This window comes from Melanostigma gelatinosum (genome assembly GCF_949748355.1).
Source record: "Melanostigma gelatinosum genome assembly, chromosome: 10".
In the NCBI taxonomy this organism is placed as follows: Eukaryota; Metazoa; Chordata; class Actinopteri; order Perciformes; family Zoarcidae; genus Melanostigma; species Melanostigma gelatinosum.
Genome location: NC_136643.1, coordinates 22,336,105 through 22,342,523, shown reverse-complemented (window position 1 = coordinate 22,342,523; position 6,419 = coordinate 22,336,105). Strand labels below are relative to the sequence as shown.

General features: G+C 41.5%; 1 pseudogene across 1 annotated transcript; it reads left to right on the top strand.

Annotated features, from left to right (window-relative positions):
• Positions 1-5,554: 5,554 nt before the first annotated feature.
• Positions 5,555-6,419, top strand: LOC306783480 (olfactory receptor 10K2-like; annotated as a pseudogene). The gene has a single exon. The product of its transcript is annotated as an olfactory receptor 10K2-like (transcript).

The following is a 6,419-nucleotide window of genomic DNA, read 5'->3' as shown; positions in this document are numbered from 1 at the left end:
TGTATTCACACTGATATCTGTTGTACAGTCATCGTTTTGTGTCATTATAATGTAAAGATGTGATTACTTTGAAGACATGTTTCTAATATAATAATGCACTTCAACAATGTAATGATAAGTACTGAGCAATTCACTGCAGTTTTAAAAAAAAACAAAAAGTAATGGTTAAGTCTAACAGATAACCACAACTTAATCATACATTTTACAGTTTGATTGTAGTTACCGTTGATGACATGACCATTGTCTTCAAGTGTGTTGCTAAAGTTTATAATAGCCCTCAAATAAGCATAAGCTCAGATGAGATACGCCTTTATCAATCCCTGGAGGGGAATCCAGTGTTTTAGCAGCACAATACAGAAATAAATACAGATAAGAGAAGTAAAAATAAATATTATAATATAGTACGTGGTGCAGTGAGTTGTGATTGGACAGTGTTATGTTATGGAGGAGGGTGGGGGTTGTGATGAAATTAATCCATGTCAACATATTAAATGAACAACCTTGAAAGCAAGAGTATGTGCATGTGTCGGATTTGGCAGTGTGTATGAATTAAATTGTAGTTTTGTGCCCTGAGAGACGTGTTTGTTTTTAACTTTACGGTAAAAATAAACGACTAAACCAACTGTTGTTTCTGTCAAGTTATTACTTCATCATTATTGCTCCATCTTCAGTAAATAATGAAATTTATAAAAATGTCCAATTGTTATATGTAGGCTCGACTCAAAAACTGTCAAACTTTAATGGTTTTAAAAGTACTGCTGAAAATATGTTTCAAATTATATTTGGCTGTTTATAATCTGTAGTTGTCAGCTGAAATATTTTTGAAAACGCTTGTGGGTTATTTCATCTTTATAGATACAAAAATAATCGTATAACATTGACTACACATTAATGTTTCTGTGTGGTGAATTTTTCAAGAGGATGGTAAACAGAGTGGATTCAAGCTGATACTTTCAGTTTTTTTAACCCTCTTCTAATGTTTATGACTGTGTAGTAGTAAAACAGACAACTCTCCAAAAATAATATGCCTAGACACATGACTATGCAGACATGATGATTAATTTACATTTGAATTACCTTCATAATAAAAAAAGCTGTGATCAAAACTACATGGATGATGCACTGAGTGGGGGCCAGCTCCCTGAACTGGTGGAGACGCTAGATCTGGAAACTGGACGATAAAACTCAGCCATGAATCATCCATGCTGACCACGTTCAACACCATCTACGGCAGATATCGGTTCAAAAGGCTCCCTTTCGGAATCATTTCTGCACAGGATGGGTTTCAGAGGAGAGTTGATGAGGCCTACGAGGGGCTTCAGGGTGTCGCAGCCATCGTAGATGACATTTTGGTGTATGGCCGCACCAGAGAGGAGCACGATGCCAACCTGCGCGCCATGCTGGAGAGAACCAGGGAGAGAGGTATAAAGCTAAACAAAGACAAAAGCATCATCTGCGTCTCTGAGGAGAGCCATTTTGGACATAGACTGACACGAGAAGGCATCAAGCTCGACCCTAACAAGGTCAAGGCAATTAAAGAAATGGCTCCCCTACGCAGCAAAGCAGAGCTGGAGACCATACTGGGCATGGTCACCTACCTCTCCAAGTTTGCACCCAGACTTTCAGAGACAATTGCCCCACTTAGACAACTGCTGAAAGAGAACAATGAATTCACGTGGGACTCAAATCAAGATGTTGCATTCCAGCAAATGAAAGACCTGCTGACACAGGAGCCCGGCCCAGTGCTCACATACTTCGACCACACCAAAGATGTGAAACTACAAGTCGATGCATCAAAATGCGGCTTAGGAGCAGTCTTTCTCCAGGGAGAGAAACGAGTCACATACGCATCCAAGACACTAAATGAGACCAAAGAAAATTATGCTAAAATCGAAAAGGAGCTGTACGCAGTGCTCTTTGGATGCAGACGCTTTCAGCAATATCTGTACGGACGACAGGTGATCGTCGAGTCAGACCACAAACCGCTGGAGTCAATCATGCGGAAACCCTTGGCAGCCGCACCGCCACGCCTACAACGCATAATACTGCAACTACAAAGTTACGACATCACCATTACACACAAGCCTGGAAAACAAATCCCGGTCGCAGACACGCTGTCCAGAAAGCCGATTGAGTTTCCTGATAACTCGTTAAGTGAAGGCATGGATTTACAAATCCACACCGGTGAGTGACCGCAAAATGGCAGAAATCAAAGCCACCACAGCACAAGATGAGCAACTCTCAATGTTGAGACAAGTTATCCAAGCAGGATGGCCTGAGTCGAACAGAAGGTGTCCGCCTGCTGTCGCTGAGTATTGTAATCATCGGGACGAGATATCAGTGACAAACGGGATCCTGCTCAAAGGTGAAAAAATCATTGTGCCACACTCACTCAGAGCTGAAATGCTTTCACGCATACACACTGGACACTTAGGGATGGAAAGGTATAAGCAGCGAGCAAGAGATGTACTTTTCTGGCCCGGAATGTGCAAACAGATCTTGCGTAGTGTTAGATCCTGGGGTACTTCTGGCCCGATACGGGGCTACTTACTGACTCAGCTCTCTATTAAAAGATTGTCGAGCTGGTGTTCTTGCGAGGGAACTCGCCTGGCTCCGCTAACTGCCGTTACTCCCGACGTCTACCCTGCTTCCTCCGGTCTGAGCGCGCTCGGCCGAGAGACCAGTCCTGACCCCGGGCGCTCCCACCAGTCGCGTCAGTTATGGCAGCTTCCCTCTTATGGATCCGTGCTCTTGGTAAATGCCAGGTTAGGTTTTAACGGCTAGGATTACTTCTAAAACCGTAAGGGATTGTTAAGTGGATTCGGTCTCTAGGATAACCTTACAGAACTCAGTTGTTAGACATACAATGGCTTTAACTTTTTACTGCCACGAGGAACTTTTTACTACTTGAGCAAATGAATGCACTTGAGAAATTTACTTTAAATGCAGATTAGATATTTATTGCAGGTTATATTTAGTTAGTTAGCAAGGGTTAAGCTACAGCTCACATTAAACGTTACTACACTTGATTCGTTACTTTAATTTTCTTCTTCAGATTATACACATTAGTTTTAGATGCCGAGATGGCTCGGTTGGAGCTGGATCTTCAATGGTGCGATGAAAAGGTTCTTTTGGAGTTGTTAGGAGCGAAGGTCGGGCCAGACCCTCGGCCCTCCTGCTCTGCAGCGGAGTCCGCTCAACAGTCCTCAAAACTCAGTACAAAGTCTTTCTAGGGCTGCCGCGTTTTCTCCGTTGTCCAGTTGTTAGAGTCGAGCAGTGGGGAGAGGAAAATCTCCGTCTTTTAATCTTGTTGTCCACGAACAGCGGTCTTCTTTCCGTGAACAGAGACGAAGTCCTCAATACTTCAGTTGCAATCATCCGTATCTTCTCCTCAGAGCACTTGGACGGCTCTCGTGTAGAAATCCCAGTTTGGAGCTTGCAAGCGTCTCCTTTTATCCATGATTTGGGCTGTCTGTTCTGCCCCCTCCTATCCAACACATGATCTCATTCCCCCACCCACTTGAGTGGGCGTTTGGTTCTGGACATCACCAGACTTATTCTATATTATATATATTATGCCTATATGACTCATCTTTTGCAACAGTCTTTTGCTGCCACATCTGCTTTTCCGATCCACACCCAAAAACATCTGTTCCTAACTTCACTCTTTCTGCTGACTCATCATGACAAAACACTTTTCCCACATCTCGGCTCCGGTCACACAGAACATTGTTATAATCAGTTTTTACATTTGTTAAATCACTCTATGCATTAAACATTCGTTACATATTGATTAAATATTTTGTTATATAATGATCATAAACCTTATCTTTTGATTACACTTTAACTATTGATTTCTGAGTATATACTTTGTGCTTTTATATCCTGACTTTCTCTTGAATGTGCAAGCATGTATCCGAGGCAGCTCTGTGAGCTCAACTCTTCTTGACAGTAGGATCTTGCAACATCTGCCTTGAGGGCCGCAGCTCCAATACAAAGGAACCGATGCTCTCGCATCCTATCCCGGAACGACCCTGGCAAACAGTCGCCACAGACTTGTTCACCTGGCACAGTACTGACTATATAGTTGACTATTATAGCAGGTACTTTGAGGTAGAAAACATCACGAACCTCACATCCGCAACTGTCATCCAAAATCTGAAGTCCATGTTCGCCAGACTTGGAATACCCCAGACAGTAATCGGTGACAATGGATCTTGTTACAGTTCACAAGAGTTCAGAGGTTTTGCTCACGCATGGGACTTTGAGCATACCATGAGCAGCCCGCTGTACCCGCAGAGTAACGGTTTGACTGAAAACACTGTTCAGACTGTCAAAGCCCTCATGGACAAAGCACATGCAGAGCAGATAGACCCGTACCTCAGTTTACTGGAATGAAGAAGGACATCCCACCGACTACAACAGATCACTTTCCAGTTCCTGTGTTTGCTGGATCACACCAGAGCATATCAAGGTCAGGTACTGAAGACTAAATAAGACAATCTAGATATACTGCTTGATGGAACATTAACTACAAACACCAGAAGTGCTCCAACAAAACAGTAAATGCACAAGCATATACAGCTTGAATGTTGTTGTGATAAGATGATGCCATAAAAAACAGTTGAATTACCTTCATAATGAAAAGAACTGTGATCATAACTACATGGATGATGCACTGAGTGGGGGCCAGCTCCCTGAACTGGCGGTGAAGTCCTGAGGGAAAGATGAGAACAAGATAGGAAGAAAAGAGTCTCTAATTACAAAGCCTGATCCCTTGTCCCCTAAACAGACATTCCTTACAATAAATATTTAAATATTTTTTTCACTCTAAGTGAATTCTCTCCTGATTGAAATAGTTTTAGTCTTACTAGTGCAGTGCTCGTTCAAAACATGTCTGTTCAGAATGAGCTGAATGCTTGGCCTGTGGTGTTGCTGCTTTCAGCTTTCTCAAAACAGCCGAACACTGTGCTTCCTTGAGTCCAGAGAAATACCTCTGCCATGACATACTTGTGTCACACACCAAAGACACGGCTACTCACGGTCTAAAACAGGTGAAATTGTCCTACGGTGTGGTTCACTGGTAAAAAACACCAGGGGCAAACTTTACCGCTCTGCAGCAAACTGAGCTTGGGAGGCACAACTAAAAAGGCCCCAAACTGCTTTAGGTTGATTATGATGTTTAGATATACTGCTTGATGGAACATTAACTACAAACACCACAAGTGCTCCAACAGAACAATAAATGCACAAGCACATACAGCTTGAATGTTGTTGTGAATAGATGATGCCATAAAAAACATTGATGACTTCATGTCTCCAGAATCAAGTTGTTTACCGAGCTCATTCTTTGGAGAGTTTAATGAGATCCATGGAGGGAGAAATAGTCTGATAAAGACATCCCACCGACTCACACAGATCCCTTTCCAGTTCCTGTGTTTGCTGGATCACACCAGAGCATATCAAGGTCAGGTACTGAAGACTGAATAAGACAATCTAGTGCTGGTTACATGTGCTTTATTGTTTTTTTATCATCTCTTTTGATATATCAATGATGGATAATAGATTAAATGTGACATATATAACTTTTGATGGGCATGTGGAAGTGCACAGATATAGATATCTTTATTTTGTGATCATGTTTACAGTGTATATGTTAATAATTAGCAGTAATTTCACTGTTGTGAGCATCATAGTGATTCACAAATCCCTCCATGAGCCAATGTACATTTTCATTGCAGCTTTGTTAATCAACTCTGTTCTTTTCAGCACTGTTATCTACCCAAAGCTTTTGATTGACTTTTTATCAGAGAAACAGATCATATCTTATTCAGCCTGTCTCTTCCAGTGGTTTTGTTATTATTCTCTAGGAGCTTCAGAGTTCTTCCTGTTGTCGGTCATGGCCTATGATAGATATGTGTCTATATGTAACCCTCTGCAATATTCAATCATCATGAGAAAAACAACTGTTAATATGTTCCTGATTGTAGCTTGGATTCTGCCTGCTTGTGAGGTTTCAGTACCAATATTACTGAGTGCTAAAAAAGAAATCTGTAAGTTTCATTTGAAAGGAATACTTTGCAACAGCACAGTTCTCAAACTTCACTGTGTGAGTTCAAGACTGCTTAATATTTATGGCTTTGTTTTGTTTGCGAGTGCTGCACTTCTCCCTGTGCTCTTCATACTTTTTACATACACCAGGATACTTGTAATATCCTATCGATGTAGAAGAGTCACGACAAAAGCTGCACAGACCTGTTTACCCCATCTGCTGGTTCTAATCAACTTTTCCTGTTTAAGTGCATATGATGTACTTATTCCTCGACTGGAAGTTGATTTTCCCAAAATTGTACGTTTGATAATGCATTTACAAATAATAACATATCATCCTCTTTTTAATCCAATCATTTATGGACTAA